The sequence below is a fragment of the Ursus arctos genome, unplaced genomic scaffold (genome assembly GCF_023065955.2).
Source record: "Ursus arctos isolate Adak ecotype North America unplaced genomic scaffold, UrsArc2.0 scaffold_1, whole genome shotgun sequence".
In the NCBI taxonomy this organism is placed as follows: domain Eukaryota; kingdom Metazoa; phylum Chordata; class Mammalia; order Carnivora; family Ursidae; genus Ursus; species Ursus arctos.
In genome coordinates, this window is record NW_026622763.1 from 20,251,568 (window position 1) to 20,279,479 (window position 27,912).

At 42.8% G+C, this 27,912-nt stretch overlaps 1 long non-coding RNA gene across 1 annotated transcript in view; it reads left to right on the forward strand.

Moving 5' to 3' along the window:
• LOC130544445 (uncharacterized) overlaps positions 1-17,342 on the forward strand; it is a 160,011-nt gene extending 142,669 nt beyond the window's left edge. The window contains exon 3 of the long non-coding RNA XR_008960734.1: positions 16,764-17,342. This is a non-coding gene — a long non-coding RNA (uncharacterized LOC130544445). The remainder of the gene's footprint in view (positions 1-16,763) is intronic.
• The last annotated feature ends 10,570 nt before the right edge of the window (positions 17,343-27,912 follow it).

Consider the following 27,912-nt stretch of genomic DNA (forward strand, 5'->3'; position numbering starts at 1 on the left):
TTTTTTAAAGATTTTATTTATTTATTTGACAGAGATAGAGACAGCCAGCGAGAGAAGGAACACAAGCAGGGGGAGTGGGAGAGGAAGAAGCAGGCTCATAGCGGAGGAGCCTGATGTGGGGCTCGATCCCATAACGCCAGGATCACGCCCTGAGCCCAAGGCAGACGCTTAACCGCTGTGCCACCCAGGCGCCCCAGATGTTCATAACTTTTATGGTCACAAATGAATTCTACAGAAAACAAGGAGCTGATGGCATCTGCCCTCCTCAGACCTGAGACTCACCAGGGCTGGGGCACAGTAGTTCAGAGGAAGGAGCCATTTCAAACCTGGGTGCCGGGGAGAGCTTTGCAAAATAGTTGGACTCTTACAGGGAGTCTACAATGCCACTATGCTTTCACCTCCTGGTTGGGCACATAGTTGGGATGTCCTACCCAAGACACCTGCAGTTAAAATCATTTCAGGGATCCTTAGCTACAAAAATAAACTTTAGCAGAACATTGAGAATAACTTGCCCTACATTTGTGCCTTTACTTGTGAATTGTGTCACAGTCATTTTTAAGGAAAATAGGCAACTTTTGCTTCCAGTCCTTTATTGCACTATAATAGTTGCTTTGCTGAGGGTTCTGGTCTACCTTTGGGTGTCCAACTTCAGTTCTCAGAGTGTGGCCGATGGCAATAGGTGGAGTTTATTTTCAGATTCATTTTTTCCTTCCTTCTTGACCTTAGATCACTTTCCTGGCCCTTTGGCTACTCATTGGTGACTCATTTCAAACAGTGCTATTTCAGAATTGAATTCTTCGAGTGATATTTACTATTCAGGAGCAAGTGAGTTCAGGTGGATGGGCCACTGAGCTTTGACCCTGACAGGGTGGCACTCACTGTTTCCCAGTCTTTGGACAATGGGCCTCCAGGGAAGTTTTTATAAAGGATACACATAGTCTCAAGTCCCAAATCTTACTTCAGACTAAATAAATAATGCACCACAACTTTTCAGATGCATGTGGATGCTTTGTGATTAATAAAATACCAAATTTATTTGAAAGTGTCTTGAATTTATAGTTTTGTTAGTTTCTGGGTGTGTGTGTGTGTGTGTGTGTGTGTGTGTGTGCGTGCGTGTATGTGTTTAGAATGTTCGTCATTAACAGACACTGACAGTATGACCAGCTTTCATCTGGTGATTCACGAAACTTTGTGGTTGTTAAAAGTGATCTTCTTGTTTGACAGAAGAAAGGCAGCCCTGGAGGAAGCGTATTTTTTGTCTGGTGCCTAAAGCCTACCCCTACTGGGGCTACCAGAGAGAGAGCTGGGGAGGTAACCAATATGGAATGGAACAGAAGGAATATTTCTCTGTATACCAGTTACTATTCAGCTTTTAGGAGGGAGCTATCAACGAAGAACCAACCAAATAAGAGGGTAGTTATTTGGAAGCTTCTAGGTCCTCTAAACCTACCGTCTACCCTGGGCAGGAATCCCTTATGTAACCTTCTGGAAAGGTGAACATCTAGCTCAGCCCAGGCCCCCCACACTCCAGATCCTTGGACCTCAACCTTGGCATTTCTGATTGGGTAGGGCTGAGATGAGGCCTTTGACATTATGTTCCAGGTGATTCTGATGTCGCCCAGTGTTGAGACACAGGACTACCATGAAAGGACAAAAATACTTCATTACAATGCTTTTTGTTTGTTAAGTGCTCACTAATGCATGAACAGCGTCATGGTGAGGCCCCTGTGGGCTTTATGTTTACACCCCTTTTCTTACTTCTCACACCCACCCTGGTAGATAGATCCCTATTTAAAAAAAAAAAAAAAAAGAGCAAAACGAATGAATTAGGGCCCGGGGAAGTGAAACCAACGTGCTGGCTGGGGAGTGACAGTTGGAACCCCAATGCACAAATGAAACCAGGGAACATTGGGTGTGACGGCTCTTGAGGAGGGACAAACAGTTGTGACCTCCAACCCACAATTGAGACTGGTGAACATAAAATAGGCACTAGTCCATTAGTAAGAGACTGATGCTGCTGAAATCAGGGGAGGGGAAGTGCTCTGTAAGAAGCCTCTGACACACCCAATTCCTTTGTGTATCCAGTCTACCTTTGGCACAGGAGCAGAATCTGTTTAAAGCTTGGGTTCTGGAGCTAAGAGACCTGGCTTCACTAACTGAGGGGCTTTAGCAGGTTACTTGGTGTTTTTAGGGCCTCAGTTGCCTCATCAAAATGGAGATAATGCAAAGTGGTACCTACTTCTCGGCATGAGTTTAGCCATCAACATCAACATTTATGGCACACCTGCTCTGTGCCAGTCCGATGCTGGGGATACCACTCTTTAGAAGCTGATAGCAGCCTGTGTCAAGGATTCAGGGGAAGGAGGAGGACAAAGGTATCAGAAGCTGGCATTATTCTTTATGTGAAGGAGTGTAAGACCAGGGAAGCCAGATGTTTGCATGCTCTCTCCTGCACTGTGTAATAGATGGATGCCTCACTGGATTCCCCGGAGTCTGGTGGTGAGCAGGAAGATGGTAGCCACCATTTCTCATGGCTGCTGCAGTGTATGACAAAGGGTTGCTTCCAGGGTAGCAGCCCACCCCCTAAATTACCTGCCTGGTTCCTGGAGAGACTCTTCTTTTGGTCATAAGGATCCAGAAGATCACTGGGACTTGGGTTGTTTCAGATGCCACATGGAAGTTCAAGTCCACTCCCAGAAGGGCCCAGAGAAAGGGATGGCTCCTATGGTGAGGACAATCACGTGATATATCCTCATCTGCATGGGGCTTTGCTGCCTTGTGTGCAATGACATCTTGGCCCTATGGGACTATTGAGATCTTAAACCTATAACCTCCAGGTGACCTTCCCCTGGGGAGGAGCAGAACTATCATGAGCCAGTCTAGGACCCATTTTTAGAGGTAAGTCACACTTTTCTAGTAAGTCTGCTCTAGGTTGGATTTGAATGCAGGTAGACGTCCCTAAGAGCATGCTTCCTCTCTCTTCCTGCCTCCCCTTTTCCTGCCTATTCCTCTAAGATAATGTTTTGTGAGAATGGTATGAGTTGACATTAGATGCCTGCTAGTGCTTTACCCCAAGGTAACACCTTCTGCCTTCGACATGGGGGAGGGGCATATTTTATAGCCCCAATTCTATTGTTCTTTATGCCTCGTTGTTCCTTCTTCACACCCCCTTCTCGAAAATCATTTTGCTCCTTGATTTTGATAATTCTGTGGATGAGCTCTAAGATAGCAGAAACCGAGCCCTTGTTGCTGCTGACAATTATAGTTCTTTTTCTCGGAACTCCTTTCTTTTTTGTAAATGCCTACCAGGTGCCCCCAAGTGAAAGATGATATTTGTTTGTTTGGTAAAGTCCTCCAGATAAGAAAAGTCAGAACCAACTGCTCTCCAAAGAGAAGTGGTTTCCTTGGCCACTGAGTCACCACATTAAATGTTCATCCTGGCTCACTGGCTGAAATGAGTCAGTGGTCCTTTTAGAATTTCCTTTAGCACAGTGTTTTCAAAGAAATCTGTGATTGAGATTGCAATTCATTTTTTCTTCACGACAGCTAACTATTTTGCATTTTCCCAAGGTGAAACTCAGCTTCTTTTCCGGTGTTGAGAAGAGTTGAAACTTAAAGTTGAGGAGTGAAAAAAGCCCAGCTACCAAGGGGAAGCCGAAAAGATTTCATTGCCAAGTGTAGGAAGATGGTTCTCAAAATCAGATTCTAAAAATGAATGAGTGGTTTGCTGTGTGCAGCTTTCTCGTGGCTTGGATTTTTTAAATTCTCTTCTTTTTAAAGGGTAACACATCTTCCTTCTGGTTGCCATCATCCTCTCTGCATCCCCGACCTCCCAGTTGGGGAGGCCTTGTTGGTCTACCCAATAGCACCTTCCTGATGCTCTTCATCAAAGATGACTGTTCCATTCATGGGAACTGACCTTTCACTGGGCCAGATTGTGATAATTTTTCCGTGAAGGTGGGGTGTTATCCACCTATTTCTGGACCACCTTCTGCATTGATACAAATCCTTCCAATCTTAGAGCTCACCTTCAGTCCCACTTGCTGACTCAAAGTTTCCCAATGGACATTCAGCTCCTTCCTTCCCCAGATATTTACTGAGCACCAAATATGTTCCCAGGTACTAGACATGGGAATACAGCAGTGCACAAGGCTGGCCAGGAGCCTGTCCTCATAGAGCTCACTGACATCTAGACAAATGCACAGGCACTTACAGTCCAACCTGAACTAAATCCAGGAAGTCTTCCTGGAAGAGACAAGCTCAAGATAAACCAAGTAACTTAACCAGATAAAGGGAGTAAAGAGGGAAGAGCGTTTCATTTTTCATTATACTCACGCTATTAAGCATCTTCTTATACCCTGTTTTGACTTAGGTTGTGTTGTTTGGGTGCTGAATGTGTACATGTTGTTACTTTCATGATACTTTCAAGATATAGTAACTGCTTGAGGAAAAGAATCTGCGGTACTTTCCCACTAATCCTTATCAGGGTTTAGCACAGTGCTAAATACTTTGCAAGGAAGGACAGTAGCATCTATTATGCCTACTCTGTGCCCATCAGGTTGTGTGCAAGTGGTTGTTTAAATTACCATGTTATGGGGCACCTGGATGGCTCAGTTGGTTAAGCCTCTGCCTTTGGCTCAGGTCAGGATCCCAGGATCCTGGGATCGAGCCCCACTGTCAAGCTCCCTGCTTGATCAGGGCGTCTGCTTCTCCCTGTCCCTCTACCTGGCTCCCTCCACTGGTGCTCTCTCTCTCTCAAATAAGTAAAATCTTAAAAATAAATAAATAAATAAATTGCCATTCTTCTGAAAGAAATTGGAGGTAGTATGACTAGGGCAATAATACCCACAGCCTGGAAATCAGGATGCTGAATAGTTGTGTGACTTTGGGTGAATCTCGAAACTGCTTCCAGGTCTTGATTTCTCCATCTGTGGAATGAAGGAATTCCACTGCAGTGCCTCCCAGCTCTGTAATCTGCTTTCTCCTGTGGCCTCACAGGGCCATCTGGTTGTCATTGAACCGGTAGGAAGGTAACTGCAAAAGGCGGTTCAGGGGTTAAGTCAGGAAACCCAACATGGAAATGAAACCACAGCCCCAAATGCTGAAGTGCTAGGCCAGTTGGAGATCAAGGAAAGGATGTCCCTAAGGAACGACCCCGACCCCAGCGTGAGCCCCAATGCCTCTAGCCTATTCTCTGTGCCCAGTGCCAGGCATGCACAGCGTAAGCTGCCAACTAGGGAGGAACAGTGCTCGCTGGGGCTTTGTTCTGAGGGGCCAGGGGAGCTTTCACTCCACAGCATCAACACCTGCGGTCTTGTAACCAGCCTACAGAAATAGCAAGTGGGTGCGCAGAATTCAAGTTGATGAGATAGACAGTGCTGGGTACAGACACTCACAGCAGAGCTCACTGCTAAAAACACCTAGTTGAGGACATCATGTACCAATTCAAGGGTGCCCCCCCCCACTTTTTCTCTCAAATTTTTCAAAACAGGAAGAAAGTTTTGTTGAACTACAGACACCAATAACCTATGTCCTTCTAGAGAGATCTTTCTGGAAGCCATCCAAGAAAGCTACCTTCACTAAGGGATGCTAATCACTTTTTTTTTTCTTTTTCTTTCTTCTTCTTCTTTTTTTTTTTCTCTGAGCTTCTGGTAGCACTTTGGAAGGTTGGCACAAGGCCATCTGAAACCACAGTGGGGTGTTAGGTAATCATGTTCTCATTAAAATGCTGTTCTGTGGTTTAATTTTCAACGGTTTCTTTGCAGCTTGGAAACACACATACTATATTTTTGAGGCAAAGAGAGACTGTTACAAGGCAAAAAGGCGGGAAGATGGGCTGCCCATAAGGCACTTCCTTGTGTGTTTCCAGAAAAGAAACAGCTGTTTTCATTCTAGAAAAGTCAAACTGAGTGGAGGGTAGCACTCACAGGGCTTCCTAGAGATTGATGATATTTAATTGACCCTGGGAACCAATGCCTCCAAAACATCCCAAGACTGTCCAGATTGAAAGTATCAAGTAGTGTCCCCCCATGACCATTTGTCCACTTATTCATTCAGTTGAACACTTTTATTGAATGTCTACCAAATGTCAGGCATTGGACTAAGTGCTAAGGACAGAGAGATAAGAGGCAGTACCCACAAGGAAATTGCCACCAGCTGGAGTGGCCGAAAAGTAAGTGGGCAATGCAGTATGGGGTAAGTGGGTCCTGATTCTCCTCATCTTCATCTCTGAGGAATTTCCACTTGGGGCCTTTGAATTTTATCAGTGAAGACAGCAAACTAAAGCCCAAGGTTATCATTTCCTTTTTAAAAGAAAGGATGTGAAGCGTCCAAATATTCCCATTAGATAGTCTTCTAGAATTGCCCCTGACTTCTCCCTTCTTCATCCCAGCCAACCTGTTCCCTCCTGATCAGCTCTGGCTCTGTGACCATGACAGGTCCTTGACTTGGCCACTCCTCCTCTGCTGTTTGTACATTCCCAGCAATAGGGTCTTGGCTTCCTTCCTAGTTCTTCAGTTCGGCTCTCAACTCCCCTGGGGCCTCACAGAAACCACACTGGCCCCTGTCTTATCCTTTCAAAGGGACATATACAAAAGTATCCAGAAATGCTGCCCAATATGATGAAGATGGCCCCAGGTAAATGGAACGGAATAAATTCAGCCCCAGACCAACTGGCCCCTGGGCCTGATGAGAGCATTTCAAGCAGATGAGCATTACCAATCAGACCTACTCTAATAATAGGTGCAATTCGATCTGTTCCAGAAATGGGTGAAAAAGAAATCCATCTTTGGATCTTTTTTCCCTCCAAGGTCTTCCTCTTTCCTCCCCCTCTGCCCTCACTGGTTGTGCGGGTTTCTCTTTTTCTGTTTTGTTTGACAGTGTTATTGTATGCATATTAAGGGAGGAATTTACATAGTTTTGGCATTTGTTTTGGGGGATTCAAGCTTTCACAAAGCACCTACAATGGGTTGAAATTTACAAGTGCCTTGTTTTTCCTCTATCAACCCTTAAATACTTAACTGAAATGAGACATTCTTGCAGGGATCTTCAAAAACTTTTTAAAATCAACATGAAGGCTTTGGATTTAATTAAAAACCCTTTCGTTGGTGAGCATTTTTGTGGCAAGTCAAAGTTGCTGATGCTTCACTGGAGGTTTTTATAGAGACCAAAAGGTGAGCGTGGAGTGAAGTGGACTGATTTAATGCTAGTTTCTCAAAACATTGACATTAAAGCAGGTAAAAATCAGTGTGGTTTTCTTTATGGGGGGTTTCGCTTTGACTTTCAACATTGAAATCTGAGGGTTTGATGAACCCAGAAATGCAAAGTGAAACTTGGGAGTGTGACTGCACATCAAGCCGAACAGACTTCTATGAATGGAAGCTGAGTTCCAGGTAGTTTCTTATCACCATTTGTTAGATGTCACCTTCTACTCTTCATAAAAATTATAGTCCCTTGTCTTCAAGGAACTTATATTTTAAAATAAGATATATTGTCAGTCAGCCATATAGCAAGACATTTACTCATTTTCCTCAGAGTTCCCACCGTAGGATTACCTTATTTAAACCAGAGGGGCCATCCTTGGAGAGTGGATTGCAGGGCCTTGATGCCTGTGTCTTCTGGAAGATGGGAGGAAAGGGAGTAGTGAAAGGCTAGAGCTCTATCTAACTTTGATCGTTATCCTTCTGGGCGAGGTCCCTCCCTCCCGCCCCTGCGGCCCCTCCGGCCCTTCCCTCACCCTCCACCTCCTTTGGCTGTGGCAGCTCTGGAAAGCAGTGGAAGGGCCAGAGAATGGGAAAGGCAGGCTTGGGCCACAGAAAAATGCATTTTTCTCCCTTGCCACTTTTGACTTGTTGGGCTCAAGTAAATCAATAAAATAGCATAATGGAAGCCTACCCAGCATATTGCTCTTGAGTATACTTTCAACATCTTGAAAGCTGAATTCACTCAGACTCCTGAAAGTAAAAAGTGGAAAATGTACAGAAGAACCTTTTGTTTTCATGATACTTTAAATGGATTTAGTGGTGTGGATCAAAATGGTTCAAAATGGACGTCTGGGTGTTTGCCTGTGCAGTGAATGCAGCCCTTAGGTCCTAAAATCCTGTGAGTCAGGGTACCTGAATTGGAAAGGGGCTCTTTCCCCACACCTCCCCCTGCCAATTGCTTGCTTACAGTTGTTCAAGATTAGCTGAGGATGGATCAAAATCAGTGATTGAATAGCAAGGTGCTACTGTATGGCTCTGTGAGAGTTAATACATGCTCAGAATTTCAGACGTGATTGACAGAGGAGTGTGTGAATCAAACCCCTTGTTTGGTTTTGCAGTCACAAAGAAACTTTTCCCTTTGAAACCCAAGAAGGTCCCCTTCTCTGGACCTGTGGAGGAAATTAGGCAGCAAATAACCATGAATTAAAAAAAAAAACAAACCCATTAAAACTTTAATTGATGTAGCATTTATGGGGCATTTAGGAATTTTAGGATGGCTTTCTTAACCTACCTTCTGAATGCAGCCACCTATAGAGAGCACTAATAGTAATAGATATATCATCTCTAAATTGTCTGATCTGACCGTGGTTATTATTTAAACTTTAAATAAATTGATTTTGATCTTATTAGATGATATTAAGAGAAAACTGACCCAGTGATCAAAGGCTCTTTCTCTCTCTTTTCCTGATAATAATTCAGATCAGAATCCTGCATAGAGATTAGTGACTCTTTGGAACAAAGATTTTGTGTTCGGCTTTCAGAAATGGCTGTGCAAATATTCGGTCTGAAAGCCCTTTTAATGACTGAAGATGGAAGAGTTGACAATCCGGGAAAGGCCAGGTGGACCTGAGCTGGGATGGGTGGTTTCTTGGCAGGGAGCCCATTCTCATGATGAAAGCTGGGAAAATTTGCTTGGGGAGAGTAATCCAATGATATGAAAGGATTATTCAGGCTTACATTTAGCAAACTGTAAACCATGAATCTGAACGGTGCACCTCTTCTCTACATGGGCAGCTGCTTTGCTTGTAAAATAGAGAACCACAATTAAATGAGAGGAAAAACTAAAGAGAGAAGGGTGTTTCAAAATGATATTGTACGCATAGAAACCAAGTTTGCCATCAGTAATTCCTGATCAGTGCTAACAGGAGAGTCATCTCAGCAAAAAGTACAACTTCCCAACACCACCCCAAAGGCAGGTGGAAACTTCTACCACCTCAAACTTGCACAGACTTCAAGTTCACCTTCCATCCCTTGCTCCTATTGGTCCAGCCACTTAATTATTTCACCTCAGAATACTTAGCTATTAGTGACACTAATTAAAACCTGCCTTGCCCTTAGATGTATTATGAAGCTGTTTGTAAAATGCTGTGATGGCAAATTATTCCAAGAGCTATCAATTCTGGTAAAGCCCGTGTCAGCTTCAGTTATGTGCTCATAAATGCAAATCCAACTTGGTCAATAATCTCCAGGGATGGTCTGAATTGCACAGCTGGCTTTTTAGAAAATGTGTGTGGAACAACATGAAAAGATTGCTGAAAATGCCTAAGTAAGTTTAGATAATAAATGGAACTATATGGGCAGGGGGAAGGCAGAACAAAGAATATATTATTGGGCATCAGATATATACTGTATTGTACAAAGGGGTGATTTAGGCTGGGTCAGCAAGGTGTTGGGGAGGAGGTTTTTAAAATAAGAAGTCAACACAAAGCATAATAAGATCGATGACACAAGTTCCAGCTGTGCCTGTTCCAGGTCCTTTTTTCTTTTGCTGGCTGCCCTCTTGTCATTACCCCTGGAAGCACTGGGGAAATAAAGGTGGAAGACGACTCCACTAGTCACCAGTGTGTTGGGTCTATGGACTTTCATCTTAGAACTCCTTCTCCAGAATATTATGTCACATAATATAAGTATAAAACTTACTCAGTCCTTGAAGTAGATAATAAAACTCACTCACTAGTATGCATGGCTTTCTCCTATGATGGACGCATAAGTACATGATGGATACATGGATGGATGGATGGATGGATGGATGGATGGATAAGTCAAAGTGTCATTCAGTGAGTTATTCAGCAAATGTTTAGTAAGTGTGTGCTTTGTGCCTGACACTGGTTTAGGTGGTGGGGATACAGGGGTGAAAAGACAAGGTGTCTGTATTCAGTGAGCTTATGTTTCAATCAGGAAGACATGCAACAAACAAGTAGACAAATGTACATGATAATGAAATTGAGGGTAATAAAATGGGGTAAAATTTGTGACATCATGGATGGACCTAGATGGTATCATGCTAAGTGAAATAAGAGAAAGATATTGGGAATCTTACATTACGACATTCATAATCTGTTTGTATCAACCACTTGGTCATCAATCTGGGCTATACCAGGTACATTTTTTTTTGCTTCTTTTGTCTTTTCTTATTTCTTTTTAAATATTTTTTCCCTATTTTATTAAATTAGGAAATCATATCTCAATTAGAAGGTTTGGGGAAAAGCACATATATTTGCTTCTGGATATCTCAGTCTTACACAGATGCAGAAATTATGGTGAGAGTGCTCTCTGAAGACTGTATCTGATGTTTGTCAGATGCTCAGTGGATGAGATTATCATGCTTAAATGTGGGACAATTGGATGCTGCAAATCAGGAGATAATGGCAAACAGGTTCCTAGTCTATCCTTGGGTTCCATTTGGCTCTGGAAAGTATTCATTTATGTCTTATTGCCACATTCAGGTGTGCATTTAAATGTATAAAATAATACATAGTAGGTTTTGCTTTCTTGTAAGTGAGGAAAGCCATTAAACGCTGGCAATGAATAAAAAAAATATTATTATTATTATTCCTATTATTATTTGTATTTTGAGCTGTTTACACCACATGATTCAGTCTTTAAAAAAAAAAAATCCAGGTATCTTATCCTTCACATGTTCATACAGGTTGAGGTGACGGATAATGCTGAATATGTCAATGACATATATGTACCTTATGGCAAGCCACTGGAAATCATAGAAATGATCATGAAGAAATTATTATTTTTTATTTTTATTTTATTTTTTAATTTTCATTTTATTTAGACTACTTCACCCCACCCCTGCCTCTGGCAACCATAGCTCTGTTCTCAGTATCTATGAGCTTGGTTTGTTTATTTAGCAAATTCTGCATATAAGAGAAATTATACAGTATAATGCCCTTGAGGTCCATCCATGAAGAAATTATTTTTATCTCATCTTTTGTTTCAAAACTCCTTCCTCGTGAGGAGCTAACATATGTCATTATCTATCGGTGACTGCAATTTCATAATTGAAATTTTTCACCATTTCCTCTGTGGTGGGTGCTGTGGTGTTGGCTGCACAGATCTCTCTCCAGAAATGAAGGACTTGTTTTCTGTCGGTCACACCTCCCAGTTGCGGGGAGTGCAACCGGAAGGCGGCTTTCAGCCATAGGCCCTCATCAGCTCTCCTTGAAATGAAATGACAATGACAAAGAAAAATGCCTCACTCAAGGTCATTTCTCCTTCTAGGGGCTGACTGCTCAGTGTGGGGGTAGAGAGGCTCCATCCGCTGTTCCAACTGGGGACAACTCTGAAGGGTCGTCCCAGCTTCAGAACTCCCTGTGGGGTTGACTTAGGACTGTATCACAGCTCAAATTCTCCCTTTGCCCAATTCTGCTTCCTTTCTCTTTTTTGTAAGTGTTGGTTTTAAGAATAAGCCCTAATAAATGCCCTGCATGTTAACATCTCTCAAATCTGCTCCTGGCAGAAATCCAGTCTGTGGTAATTGGCACCAGAAGAGATTGGAGAAAGCAGTCACTGGGGTGGGAGTTTGGGTCCAGGTCACATGCTGCCTGCTGGTAGCAAGAACCCCCATCACTGGTGTATGTGGGGCACAGATAGCCCCTATTTTAATGTGGTAGCACCACTGAAACTCTTATTGGTGGTGAACTGGGATGTTACACAGATGGCAGACAATGTGATGGCTCATGCAATGTATTAGGCTTTTCAGAAATAAAGGGGAAATGGTAACTTTAAGGACGGTGGAATTTGGTAGCTATAACTAAACTTCACCCTGGAAACAGGACCAAAATCTGAGAGTCATTAACTGGTAGTCAAAATCTAAGTGTGAAATTCAAAGGGCCTCCTTAGTAGCATACAAAGAGGTTTTCATCTCCTCAATAGGAGAGACTGCTAAGGATCTGGCCCAGGATCTAATTTTAAGAGTAATTGAGCTCTAAAAATGTATTAAAATCCCCAGCCAAGGCTGTCTGCTATTATAAGGTTAAGGTCTTGGTTGGAAAAAAATGGGACACTGAAACATGGGCTTGGGACACCTAGGTTGATGCATCCAAATATCTTGAATCCTGAGAATCACCTGAGCCCTCTGAGTCTGCACAGGTGACCCACATCTCCAATTTGCCTGAAGATGACACAGAGACCTTTCCCTATAAGACAACATGCATTTCTTCCTTTCCTTCCTTTTCTGTTCATTAAATCAATGGCTAGGGCTAAATCATAACATAACCCAGGAGAGGACATGCTGGCCCTGTCCAGGGAGGGAAGTGCAGGACCTAGCCAACTTATACCAAGGATCCAGGAGAGCACTGGATGCTGAGAGTGCAGGACTGAGAAGAGCAGATCATACATTTGATAAAGGGGAGTTTATCAACATGGGAGCGCTCTTCTGAGATATTGGATTTAACACCGTGGTAAGGAGCCCCAGGAAATGGTAAACATGTGGCAAGGATGGCTCTTAGAAGTGTGGGAAAAATGATAGTCTACGCTAATAGAAGCAGAAATGACAGAATTTCTGTGGCAGATGGTGGAAGAAGGAATTAAAAGGCTCAGAGAAGTGGGCACATGAGAGTGGATATACTATGTAAGGGTATAAAATCCACACAATGATTACATTCTATGGAAGGGCCAGGAGGACACACCATTGACCAAAGCAATAAGGAATACTGGTGCATCACTAAGAAGCTCAGTGGTGCTTGTCTTCTGTATTCCAGGCCCAACAATAGGAAATGATAATACAGAACTGGGTTCACAGATATCAGGGATCAAAGGAATCCAGAACGGTAGAGACTGTTGGCAGGGCTTTATGGTCAGAAGCCAGGTGGGGACAATTACTGTAATGGGAAGCAAGGTCAAATGGTATCCAAGGAGGCCACCTGACCCACAGGTCATTGTAGAGATAGTTATTAGAACTCAGTATCCTTAGGGGCAAAAGAATTGGGCAGCCCATAAATGTGCTACCCTAAAGGAAACATGGATGGATGATCAGGAGCCACTATTTCAATAAAAATTCATGATCCCTTGCCCAGTTTCTGGACATGAGTCAATTTTTGAACCAGGAACCTATCTAATGAAGGAGGCCTCCGGGAGGAAGGATCTTGAAACACCTCAGTGTGTTCAGAAACGAATCCCTCTGTCCTTCCCCAAAGGGACTATGAACCACTTATTCTGGTAACTTTGCCCTGGGAAAAGGGGAATGCTCAAACATTTTCAAAGACTGTTGAACACAGAGTCAGAGTTGACACTGAAACCTGGAGACCTAGAGCATAATCTTGGGCCCCTTTGATAGTAGGGGTATACGAAAGCCAGTAATAAATGGAGTTTTGGGTCAGGTATGGCTCACAGTAAATTCACTGGATCTGTGGACCCACCTGATGATTATTTCTCCAGTCTCTGAATTTATGATTGGAGTAGATGTACTTAGTAGTTGGCACAACCCCCACATTGGATTCTTGTCCTGTGGGTCTTGTAAGAGATACAGTAAAGGTCAGATGGAAACTCCTGAAATGGCCCTTCTCCACACTGCCCACTGACAAGAGAGAAAACCAGAAATAATATTGCATTCTGGGGGTAATAACAGATATTAGTACCAGTCTTAAATATACCAGATGGTGGTCCCAATCATATCACACTTAGTAGACCAACCCAGCACCTGAACACAGTAGATCAATCCTGAAAGATGACCACTGTGAACTTAACCAACTACTAGCCCCAACTGCAACTTTTTTGTTGAACAGAGTAGCATGGCCTGAGGTGTATGATATGTGGTCATTCCTCTGGCTATCACTTTCTTTTTCAACCCTATTGGAAAAGAGGATCAGAAACAACTTGTATTGACTTGGAAAGGGCAAAAATATCCACTTATGGTTTTGCCCCAAGACCATGTTAATTCTCCTGCCCTCTGTCATAAAATAGTCTGAATTATTTGGACATGCTATAGAATATTACTTTGGTCTATTGTGTGAATGATATCATGCTAATAAGGTTGCATATGTCTTATTTTGGTAAAATGCGTACACTTCAGAGGGTGGGACATAAGCCCTATAAAGATTCAGGGACCCACCATATCAGTAACATATTTAGGGTCTCCTACTCTGAGGCATGCCAGGATATCCCTTCCAAAGGAAAGAACAAATTGTTGCATCATATACCTCCCACCACAAAAAAGAAAGCATAACATAGAACTCTTGGTAAGCTTCTTCTGGTTCTGGAGACAACATATTCCATATCTGGGAGTACTGCTCTAGTTCATATAGATGAAATGGAAGGCTGTCAGCTTTGACTGGTGCCCAGAGCAGGTACAGGCTTAGGCCATATGACCAGGTAGACCCTATGGTATTGGAGATATTAGTAGTGGGAAAAGATGCCTGGTGGAGGTTATGGCAAACCCAGTAGGAGAATTACAATGTAGACCCTTAGGTTTCTGGAACAAGGCAATGCCATCTGCAATGAGAATTATATACCTTCTGAAAAATAACTTGTGGGGTCTAGTAGAAGCTTCATTCTTGATCATGATGGTACATCAAGTGACCATATGGCCAGAATTACCCATAATGAACTGAATTTAGTCAGCCTTCTAAGGTTGAGAAGGCCTGATAACAGTCCACAGTAAAATGGAATCGGTACATCCAGGATTGAGCATGAATAGGACCAGAGGGCACAAGGAAACTGCAGAGAAAGGGAATCTAGAGCCCCATGTCATTTACCATGGTTGCACCAGTGCCCTTCCCTCAGCTCACTTCTTTTTTTTTTTTTTTAAGATTTTATTTATTTATTTGAGAGGGAGAGAGAAAGAGAGAGAGAAAGGGAATGCACAAGTGGGGGGAGGGGGAGGGCAGAGGGAGAGGGTAAAGCAGACTCCCCACTGAGCAGACTCCCCGTTGAGCAGGGAGCCTGATGTGGACGTGATTCTAGGACCCTGAGATCTGGGCTGAAGGCAGATGCTTAAACTCCTGAGCCATCCAGGCGCCACCCCCTTAGTTCACTTCTGTGACTATGAAGGATTCTCTATGACCAGCTGATAGAAGAGGAAAAACTCTGAGCTTGGTTTGTGCATGGCTTGACTAGGTATGTTTAAACTGAAATGGTGATTGCACTACGTCCTTTTCAGGGTGGCCTTGAGAGAAATGATGACAGAAAATTCTCCCAATGAATAGGGCTTCTGGTGGTGCACCTTTGGGCAGAAGGAGAAGTGACCTAAAGGTTAGAATATATTCACACTCTAGATCAGTGGTGAGTGGGTAATTACGGGGCCTGGAAGGAGAAAGATGGGAAGGTCAGAAACAAGGATGTCTGGGGTCAATTCATGTGGATAGGCATATGGGAGTAGGAAATAAGGGAAGAGATCTCTGTTTTTCATGATAAAGCACACAGACAGCATCCAGTGTGGAAGAAGCACTAAACAATCAAGTAGACAAGGCAACTTGGCCATATGACAGCAGCCAGTCTCTGTCATCAACTCCCCCAGTGCTGGTCCAATGGGGCATGAATAAAGTAGCCATGGTGGCCAGAATGGAGGTTATGCATGGGCCCAGCAGCATAGACATTCATGCTTCTCATTCCCAGAACTCTGGGCTTTATGGTTGAGAGATCCTAGCTCCTAAAGAAGACCATGAACACTTCTGTCAGGGGACAAAGCAACAGTCCCATTGAACTAGAAGCTATGGCTGCTACCTGCACACTTCAGGCTCCTTGTGGCAAGGGATCAGCAGGTAAGCAGAGGAGTCACCATCTTGGCAGGGGCAACTGGTCCTAATCATGAGGAAGAGGTAGGGCTGCTGTTATACAATGAGACCAGGGAGGAATATGGCATTCAGTTGATTTACTTGGGTAGCTCTCTGAACTTCCTTATCCAACTTTGATAGTAACTGGACAAGTTCAGCCACCCTGGCCTGAAATAGGCATAGTGACCATTCACTTGTGAGGGTCTGTGTCATGCCACCAGAAAAACCAGTGAGACTAATCAATGTGCTAGCTAAGGGGGAGGAGAATCCAGAACCAGTTGTAGAGGTGGGAAATTTGGTTACAGCCCTGAGACCAGCTGCAATGATAGGGGCAATAGTTTATCTCACTAAATTCCTCTCCTAAGTTTCCTGGGGAATGTCAGAGTTGCTCCCAGAGCCATGTGAAGAAATGGATCTGAGATGAGCAAGGGGTGGAGTGTGCTAGATACGAGGATGCTCTTCCCAGATCTTCCCTTAGGGCAGGAGGACAAATTCCTCTTCCTGCTGGGAATGCAGCTAGAAGATGGCTCTCAGCTTTTAGCCCCTTTGGGTGATTGACTTGGCTAAAGAAACTTCCTTGCCAAGGGACAGCTTATATCCAGTGACTGATCCATAAGGGGGTAGGAAGTTTCAGTCCCAACCCCTCAATTCAGTTAAGCCCTGAAGAGCTATCTCCTAGATCCATAGCTCCATGGGGGATGGCTGAGGAGTTTGTTGGTATACTGCCACTCAGCGTCTCCCTCTGCTTACTCTTGCATCTTTTCTTTCTCTTCAACAGATGCCTATCCCAAGCATATGCCTTAATTATAGCATACACATCCTGTATGCTAATCTCCACCTCAGAGCCTGCTTCCTGGGGAAACACTTTCAAAACCATCAAGGCATCAAGACACGTTGCTGATGGCCAACTGATCTCTTTGACGGAGCAGTGGGTAGATTGGTGTTCAGATGTGCTATCTTCAGCTCACTGGGAATTCCTTCCTTGAAGCACAGAGATGAACTTCGCCAAAACTGATGCCACTATACTTTCCCACGTTACATCACAACTCACAAAATAAGCATTGGAAGTCGTCTTTACGTAGAACATGGATTCTTCAGTGATAAACCATCATCAGATGGACTATATCTCAGTGAAAAGAGTCTTATAGATAGTGGTGATGGCTGCCCAACACTAAATGTATTTAATGCCACTGAACTGTATGTCTAAAAATGGTTAAAGTGGCAAACTTAATGTATATATTTTTACCACAATTAAAAAAGATGAGTAATGCAACATACGAAAAACCACTGACTTGTGTTAAGTGGGGGAATTGTATGGCATATAAATTATATCTCAATAAAGCTGTTGAAAAAAAAAGAGGCTCGGGGGAGTACTTCTCTTTCATATATGTGCCCTCTCGCTGCACTGAATTTTGTCCAGATAGAAAGTGAAATATCTACACAGACATGATACCAGCTCTTTCCTATGGGATAAACTACTGATATTATGCAACATCTACCAATGTTCTTTCATAGCGAAATCTTGCTGATAGTTCTGCTTCTTTCCCAGCATAATATTATCATTACCTTTGTAGCTGTTTTTATAAACTTCTTGGCAAAAGTGCGGCATATCCCTATTTTTGTGAAGAGCGCATCCTTTATGATGCCTCTGTAGTTTTGGTTTCTACATCACTTTTAGCAATAAAATTCATCTATTTTGTGTTGGGAAGCCCTTACAATGTTTGTAGTTGTTCTGGAAAAACGTTATTGTTCTATCAAAGAAGTCATTGTGCTTTGTGGGAAAATACCAGTGAAGTTTTTATGGTTTTCTGCTGTTATTGGAAATCATTTTTATAATAGATGTCACCTTGGAGGGCTAGGGGTAAATGCCTCACCAGTCCACTACAATCCAGTTTTCAGATTTTTCTCGTCATGCTTCCTATTCTTACAGACTTACATTTTTGTTAGCTTGATTGGCACAGTCATATTCTCACTTCTCCCAGCACAAATTGCTTTACCTCCCTTCATTTGTCCTTGAATCTGTTCTTTACATGTAAGATATGATCTTGAGTTATGGTATTTATATAACTTTTCATCAGTACCACTTTGAGTCATTGATCCCTTTTTGTCAATTAGGGATAATCATAATATTAATGACTAAAAGTACAAATTCAATAAGCAAGAACATATGTTAGCTGAGATAAAATATACTTACACCATGTAACTGAACTTTGACTAAATTGAGCTGATGCGGTGCTGGGATAACCCAGGGGTTCAAGGATCTCATTTTAAGTAATCACACCTGTTTTTTTCTCTTTCCTTCTGTCTTTTTTTTTTTCCCTTGTTGGTTCTAGCTTTTTTCCTCATCTACCTTCTTTACCCTCTTACTTTTCTTTCCTTTCCCCATTCATCTGTTTCTTTTTTGAGAGTTATGATATTTAAAATGGAAAGAGATCCTGTGATCATTGAGTCCAATGACTTCATTTTACAGGTAAGAAAACTGAAGTCCAGAGAGGTTCAATGAAATAATTCAAGTCAGAAGGCTCAGACCTGGTCTCCTGGTTCCCTTCACTCATGGCCAGTGTGTTTCATTTTGCTCGGAAGCCTTCTCCTTCAGCTCTTCTTCCTGGTCCTTTCTTGGCACTGACAGTGGTTGGACCCATAGTGATTAAGGTTGTTTGTTACCAGGGCTGAGAAAGTAGGAGGTTAAGTGAGTCAAAACTTCCCTCCTCTGTCTCCTCTCATCCCTGCCCCTATAGAATATTCACTCACAATCTCTGTGCATTCTCCTTCCAAATATATGTCAGACTTATACACTATTCTGGTACCATTTCCCTAATTCATGCTGTCATCATCTTTCTCTTATACTATTTTTCAACCTCTCTTCTAGTTGCTCTGCTTTTCAGAGCTACTTCCACCCTTCAAGCCCTAAATCCAAGTATCCATCCATCCATCCATCCACCCATCCATCCATCCATTTTGCTGTGGCCAGAATGGTCTCATAATGTCACTCTCATCTCTTTGATGATTCTTAAGTCCCTACAAGAGAAAGCCCAGTCTTTGAGCAAGGCATCTGACCACCAAGTTTCTTTGTGGTCTGGTCTCTGCTCTCCTGTCTGGTCTTATCCCCATCACTCTATATATCAGTCAGGCTAAGTTATATACTAAAAAAAAAAAAAAAAAAAAAAAAAAAGCCTCCAAAATCTTAGTGGTTTAATACAACAAAAGTTTATTTCTCATTTATACAAAGTGTTCTGCAAGTCTGGATGACTCTCCAAAGGACCTGTTTTCTATGCACTGACTTAGAGATCCAGCTGCCATGACGAAACCTCCACAATTGCCATGGAGGAGAAAGAGAGAGCTGGAAGGTGAGCATGAGTGCTGTCCTTTAGCCTGAAAGTGACACCCACAGCCCATTGGCCAGTTTATCACTTAACAGCAGGGGGGCTGAGAAATGTGGAGACTACCATTTCTACTATGGTCCCTCCTTGGAACTGGAGCTCTGGAAATACCTGACTACTTATTTCCTGAGTACAAACTCTTTTAAAGCCTCCATGTCTTTCCACCAAGGCATTCTACCCTGCCTAGAATATCCTTCTTGCTGACTTTTGTGACAAACACAAACTCAAGTCTCTGTCTCCTCAGCCATAGCTGACTTTCTCGGGCTAACTTCGTGCCTATTCGCTAGTGTTCCCACAGCATCTTGTAATTACCTCCACCATAGCTCTTTTTATATTCTTACAGACATTTACCTGGCTGTTCCCTCTAAATGGAAATTTCTTTGTGGATAGAGAATGTGTGTTTTCATCTTTGTCTTCAGTTTTAATACAGTGATACATAGAGACTTTTTTTACCTGTGGTTGAACAAATAAATGAAAGAAATGACTAAAAAAGTGTAAAGTTTGTTGTTATATCACCTCCCCCCCCACACACACACATACACACTATCACCTTAGCCCAAGAATTCTCTTACTTGGAAAACCACAAGACCCTTTCTGATATTCCTCTTTCATTCTTGCCCATGTCCAGCTCATTCTCCACTCAGCAACCACATCATTATGAAACATGAATCTGAGTGGGCCTTCCTATTTCCTTAGAATAAAATCCAAACATCTGAATTCCTTCCCATGACCCCCTGCTTGCCAGTGTGGCCTGAGCTCACTCTATCCTGTGGCTCCCACAGTGGCCTCCTCTTAGTTTCCTGAATCCACTAAGATTTTTCTTTCCCTAGGGCTTTCTCAGGGCTGGTTCCTATGCCTGGAATGCTCCTACTTCCTCTTCTTTCTTGGTTAGTTCTTTTCAGTCTTCAGCTTAAATGTCACTTCTCTAGTAGTTATGATTGTTTTGTTTTGATTGCAAATGAGAAAATCCCACTCAAACTACCCTAAATAAAAAAGGGAATCTATTTGTTCTTGTATCTAACAAGTCCAGAAATAGTGCTTGCCTTCAAAAAAGGCTTGATGTATGTCACTGAGGACCCTATTTCTGTCACTTACTGTACAGCGGTAGCTCTTTCCTCATGGTCACAAAATGGCTGTCATTGTTCTAGACTCACATCCTCACACCGTCATATCCAGGAGAAGAGAGAGAGTCTCTTCTGGTAACTCCTATTCAAGGACAGGGGTTCTGTCTCTCTCATTGGCCTAAGTTGTATCACATTCCTGTGTCTATTCCCATGTCTAAACTGACATGAAGACAGTGGGGAGGAATTGGACTTGCTTATACCAACAGGATCCTTCCTTGGATTTGAGGATAGGACCACACATAACCTAACAACGTGTCTGCACATGAGGGAGAGTTAACCTTTCTAAAGGATAAAGAGTACTTTGGGTGGGAAAAGTGGAAAATAAATGACTAGAATCATCATTCTTTCTCAGAGGAGACTTCATTGTCCACCCCCTTCTAAGGAAGTCCCTTATGTTGTTGTTATTATTATTATTATTATTTCTTTTTAGAGAGGGAGGGAGAGGAAGGGCAGGGCAGAGGGAGAGGGAGAGAGAGAATCTTAAGCAGGCTCCATGCCCAGCTCAGAGCCTGACGCAGGGCTCACTGTCACAACACTGAGATCATGACCTGAGCTGAAATCAAGAGTCAGATGCTTTAACTGACTGCACCACCCAGGTGCACCCATCTGTTATCTTCTGATACTGAATCCTACTCACTTCCCTCAAAGGCCCTGCTACCGTTTGTACTGTCTGTTTACCTGTTTGTAGTCTGACTCTTCCACAAGGCTCTAACTTCGTAAGAGCGGATACCACACATGATTTATTCCCTAGTGCTGAAACATCCTAGAAAATTCAATAAATACTTTCCTAAAGAAAAAATGAGAAATTTTCTTCCTTTTCAATTTAGCCCTGGTTTTTACCAGGGGACGGAGAGGAGGAGGGTTTGGAAGGATAAGGGTGAATGTGAGCACTCTGAGTGTTAATTTGGCTTTTCTTTGTCTAGAAGCTTAGTCCTCTTTTCCTCCCAATAATCCCTCAAATTCCCCATCCCCAAATCTTTTCTTATTAACCCATCTGCTCCTGGCTGTCTGGTTATTTGATGTTCCTTTGGACTTTTCTTTTTAAACCTAGCTTCAATTAGAGCCTCAAAAGGACTCTTAATTTTTTAAAAGAGAGTTAGTTAAATTATGTTTATTCAGAAAAGATAAGAACCAAGTCTTCTCTCTTTGTATTTCCCCAGCTCCTACAAATGTAGCAGGTGTGCTTTACAGAGTGAAAATTCAATCTCCCTCATGGAAATTGACACTGAAGTCGATGCCAGGTAGTAGCAAGAGAGAGGAGAGGGAGCAGTGAGCCAGGAAAAAGAAAAAAACTGCCAGGAAAGAATAAAAGTTGGTAAACAGGGAAGTGCAATGTCTTTGGGTTAAAGGGCCATGCTCAAGAGAAGGAAAGTTAGACTAAATTTGGGAAATGGAGGCAAAACTTACAAAACAGAAGTAGAGCTGGAGGGATCTTCTTTTCTTCTTGCATGTATCCATTTATTCATCAAGTATTGAGCATCTAGTATGTGTCATCCACTCTACAGGGATGACCAAAACATACCAGTTCTTGCCATCGTGGAGCTTATGTTGTAGTGAGGGGAGATGGACAATTAGCAAATAAGGAGACAGAGATGATGGGCTGTTGGATAGAGATGTCAGATTGAAAACGCATCTGCTTTGACTCTCTCCTGAGACCCCACAGAATGAAGTAAAGGCACTTTTTAAGGCATAGATACTCATGGATAAGGCAAAGGGACGAGGAGGTGACAGGACTGAGGGAGAAAGCTGGAAGGCAAACTTGAGAAGTTTACATCCTCAGTGGGCAGAGGAGAAAGCTGAGAACCAACTCAGTTTATATGCATCACCTCCCAATGTACAGGAGGAGGTATGTTAGACGAATCTGGACTAGTGTGTGTATCTGTATCTGCGTAGGAAACAGAAGATAAAATAAAGATCGCCAGTTTGGAGTCAGCTCTCCGGACCCTTTCCTCTTTTCCACAGAGAAGAGCCAGACCCCTCTGGCAGGATGATGGAGCCATATTCTCTGGAGAAGACTTCCTGCCCAGTGGAGGATGGTTGATGGGACACAAATCAGGGGACTAAGTGAGTGTATATATACTGGATGCTGAGGCCCTCTTTCTTTAAGAATGATGGCAGCCAGGCCTATACCCTCAGCAGGAGTTTGGTGAAATGCTCTCTGGAGAGAAAGACCTAAAGATACAGATATTGGAGTTTTCCAACCAAAGAGTGCAACCTGATCACACCATAGAGTGAAACTCTGCAGTCAGCAAACCCCACCTGTCTATTCAGAGCTATCAATCAGCATTTTGTTCCCTGTTCCTCAGAGGAGCAGATGGCCAAGGATTACCAGACATCTGAGGATAGGTTCTCATAAGACAGACCAAATGAAAACCAAATGCATGGGAAAAAGCAATCTGGAGGAAACAGACTACATAGGAAGAAGTAAACTTATAAGAGAGAGGGAGAGTAAGGGAGAAAATTCATTAAGTGCTTAAAGAGATAAAAGATATTGCAACTTAGGAATAAGAACAGGATGCTACTTAAAAAAAGTAATATTCAGAGGACAAAAAGGAGTGGTTGGAAATTAAACATATGTTGGCAAAAATGAAAAACGCAGTAGAATAATTGGAAAGTTGAAGAAACCTCTCAAAAGGGTAGAATAAAAAAACAAAGAGGTGGATAAGTAGGGGAGAAAAGGTGAGAAAACTAGAAGAGTAGCCCAGGAGGTCCAAATAATGGGGATTTGTGAAATAGAAGAGAGACGACAAAAGAGGGGGAGGACTAGCAAAGAAAGAATTCAATACAAACTCCCAGAATTGAAAAATGCGAGTTTCCGGATTGAAAAGGCCATGAAGTGCCCATCACAATCACACAAGGGGTGAAAACAGTCCCACAGTCACAGCATCATGAAGTTTCAGAACACTAAGCCAAAGAAAGGGCTTAAAACCTTCCAGACAACCAAAACATGTCACTTACAAAGGATCATTAATTAAAATGGTTTCTATTGAGAAACTTTGGGAGCTGGAAGACAATGGAGCAATGTCTTCCAAATTCTGAAGGAAAATGATTTCAGACCTAGAATTCTACTTCCAGCCAAATTATCAATGAGCTGTGAGGGCAGAGCAAAAGCATTTTCAGATGTGCAAGGTCTCAAAAAAATTTTTAAAAATAAATTAAAAAAGGAATGTGTCTTCCCTGCAGCCTTGCCTGGGAAGTTCTGGAGCATACACTCCACCAAAACGACAGAGTAAACCAAGAAAAACAGAGATGTTGGAGTCGGAAAACAGAGGGTGCCTAGGATGATGGTGAAGAGAAATTCTAGAAGTCAGCAATGCCTCCCACATACAGGGTAACCATTTTATTATTATTTTTAAAGATTTTACTTATTTATTTTGAGATAGAGAGAGAGAGAGAGAGAGAGAGAGAATGAGTGAGGGGGAGGGGCAGAGGGAGAGGGTGAGGGAGAAGCCGACTCCCTGCTGAGCAAGGAGGCTGGTGCTGGACTTGATGCCAGGACCCTGGGATCATGACCTGAGCTGAAGGCAGATGCTTAACTGACTGAGCCACCCAGGTGCCCCAGGGAAACCATTTTAGTTTGGACCATGTTAGAAGGTGAAGGAAGGAGAGTGCTCCAAGAAATTAAAATGATGGGACATGTAATGTGTCTGAATGCCTGTTGAGAGCATTTAGGTCACCAGTGAAGTTTGTCTTTTTAGTGATAAGGATACAGAACTAAGGAAACAATAAATAGGAAACTATAAAATTAGTAACTCCAGGCAAGGAGAAATAATTGTCAAGAAAAAGTAATAATATAATATTACATGACTCATTGCGTCTGCATAGTCATAGTTAAGTAACACTGACTGTTGACCAATCCTTAAGTTCTATGTATTAAGAAGGCAGAGGGGTGGAAAGTGTGTGCCCCTGTGTGAGAGCAGAGGGAAGAGGGAGTCAAAATCCTCACCTTCCACAGTGGAAAATCAGGAGATAATGCCTAGAAGTATTTTGGTTCTGTTTTGTTATGGATTTGGAAGCAATAACAAACAAACAAACAAAAATCAGTTATAGTTGTTGAAAGTGGTTGGCCTGGGTAGGGGGTATGGAAGAGGTAGGAAATGGCTGCTTTTCATAATAGATCTAGTTGGTTATTTAACTTTGTACATGATTAACTCTGAAGAAGAATAAGACCAAAAGAAGGGAAAAGGAAAATACTAGAAAGAAATATAGCAAAATACTACTTTCTATCTCTGGGTTTATGGTTATGAGTTATTTTTATTTTCTTTTCTATATGTTTTTGTATTTTCTCCAGCTTCCAAAACAAACATGGCCTAGTTTTTAAATTATAAAACACATATTTTAGGTTAAGGAGAGGGAGAAAGAACTATAGTGAAAAGAAGCTGCTTGACAGGAGGATTTGGGAAGGCTTCACTGATCGTGAAGTTTGGCTACAACTTTGAGGGAGGAAGAGCATTCCAGAAAGCTATGCAAAGGTCCTGGGGTGGGAACATGCTTGAACCATGCCTGGTGCCTATGAGGAAGAGCACAGAGACCAGATGTGTGCTAAGTGTGGTGGTGAGAAGGTGAGATCAGAGGGAGAGCTTGGAGCCATCCCCTGTGGAATCTTATGGGGCATGTTAATAACTTTAGATTTTATCCTGACTGCTAAGGGAAAATGGCAGAGTTTTGAGGAGAAAAGTGACATGATTTGATTTGCATTTTAACAGGATCACTGTGGCTGCTGTTGGGTGGGGGATGTGGGGGAGGGAAGAAGGGACGCAGCAAGAGTGGAACCGAGAAGACCATTTAGGAGGCTCTTGCTGTATGTAGTTCAGATGAGGGATTCTTTAGGGTTAAACACTGATGTTCAAAGAGTTTCTACTTTCTTTTAGCGGCAGAAACCCTTTTTCAAAGGAAATCTTACACTGACCCCTCATCTATAAAACATTAAAGCGAAGCATGAAAGTGAAGGAGCTTTAATTGAAGTAGGGGGTGGGGGGTCCAGAGTGGCTCCCCCCCATCCTCCCTCCCAGCCTCCTTGTCCTGGTGATCCTGGGCGGTGTGCCTTTGAACCCAGGGTTCTGCAAATTCTGATTCCACCTAGCTCCCTCTTTTCATTAGGAGGTCCAATGCAGGGAGGAGTGGGTTTGGGTAGGAGCACTTCCCTGGCAGGCTTCATGCTGTGGCAAAAGCCCCGGAGGTAGGAAAAAAGCATCAAACTCTATGCCCCTGTGAGACAGAGCAATAACCAAGCATCTTCTCTCCAGCTCAGTGCACTTCCCATGGCACATACTGCTTCTGGTGGCTTTCTGGCTGAGCTGCAGAATGTCAGGATTTTACCAGGTTTAGAGTCCCCCTCTCCCATCCCTTCCCAAGGGGACATGCTTTGACCCAACTAGAATCCAGGCAAAAGCTGGGCAGGGTGGGGCAAGAATCAGTGAGGACAATGGGTGAAGTCTCTGCTGCAGGGAGGATCTAGGCTCTTTCTAACTTTCCCCCACACCATGGTGTGCTAGTAAATTTGACAACTGCTCTCTGGGAGAAGGAAGGAAGGAAGGAAGGAAGGAAGGAAGGAAGGAAGGAAGGAAGGAAGGAAGGAAGGAAGGAGAAAGGAAGGGAAGAAGGAAGGGAATGAAGGGGGAAAGGAGGGAAATGAAGGGGGAAGGAGGGAAATGAAGGGGGGAAGGAAGGGGAGGGAAAAAAGGGGGGAAGGAAGGGAGAAAGGAGTCAGGCGCCTGATTTGTAGCACTTTCAGATTTCCATAGCGTAAATAGTTTGGTCTGACAAATTTAATGGCAACAACATGAAGACACTGAACAGGAGTTTGGGAAGTTGCCCATCATTATACAGTATTCGCACCATACAGATACAATAGATGAAATAGCCTCACGATCTTATATAGTAGTAAAATCTAGTAACATAATTAAAAAGTGATGAATTTTGAACATTAGTTCCTTTACTTTTAATTTAATTTAACTTCTCATGGTCGTGTTTAGCAAACGGCTGGCACAATTTCTGAAAATTTAAGGGTCGGCTCTCACCAGCCAATTGGAAGCGGCACCCCACTGACCCACCACTCAAACAATCCGTCTGAACTTCGAATCAAGAATTTCAGTCTGCAGATAAACTGTGGTACACCTCATACAGAGGAACACCACACAGTAATAAACAGGAATGAACTGCCGATACACCAAAACCTCAAACGACACAGGCATTATGCCACATCAAAGGATCCTATATTAAAAGGTTACATAATGTATGACTTCACTTTTCCGAGAGGCTTGAAAGACAAAATTATGGTGATGGAGAACAGATCAGTGGTTGCTAGGGGTTAGGGATGGCAAGAGGGAGTGAGAGAAAGGGGCAGCACGAAACAGGTTTTTCGGGTAATGGACTATTTTATGTCCTGGTTATGGTGAGGATTACATGAATTTATACATGTGTTCAAATTCATACAACTGTAGACAAGAACAGTTTTACTATATAATAATTTTTAAAGTAGAAGGAAAAGTCAGCATATTGTTAAAAATAACAACAAACAGAATTTTATTCTGAATTGGGCAAGCCATTCCACCATTTTGAGCCTTCTTGGAATCTGCCATGAAAAGGTAGGTATAGATAGTCAGAAGCTCCAGAATTAAATGTGTGTGAGGGTTGCAGTGGGTAATGCAGATGGAATACAATAGGGAGTGGTGAGGACTTCGGAGAACTAGTGAGTTTCCACCTGCCTACACGGAGGAGCTACAGCTTCTGCCTCTGCTGATGGCTACCATGCTGGATCATGGGCCTGGTCTGTCTCATCTTTTGAATTGTATGATAAATGAGGACTCTAGGTTTTTTTTTTTTTAAGTAGGTTCCATGCCCAGTGCGGAGCCCAATGCAGAGTTTAAACTTGCGACCTTGAGATCAAGACCTGAGCTGAGATCAAGAGTCAGACGCTCAACCCACTGAGCCACCCAGGTGCCCCAGGACTCTGGATTTCTTCGAAGTGAAATTTTCTGATTTGTAAGTACTACTGGAACCCAACAAAACATGTATATGAATCATAATGAGCCTAGGGGCTGCCAGTTTGCAGCTGCTGGACAGGATGCTTTGTACGCTTTTTTTGGAATTTTGGGGCCAGGATTGTAAACTCTGATAAGCAGTTTCTTCATCAGAGAGTGCATCAGAGATTTGGAAGTAACTCTGAAGGTTCTTGCATCACTGAAAGTAAAATTAAGCCCTGCTTTACCCCACGATTTAGAAGTTGTGCAATTGAAGTACTGAGTGTTGTTGTGGTTGTTAGAATCCACTAATGGGGAAGAGGACCTGGTGCTGAAGTGGGCTCCGTGGCTCTGCTCCTCTTCCTGGCTGCCCTGCAGGAACACTCGGAAATGTATCATTTGGTCTGTTCCAGATCATAGCCTCTCATAAATGGGCCTGGCTTCTCTGCACACATTACTGA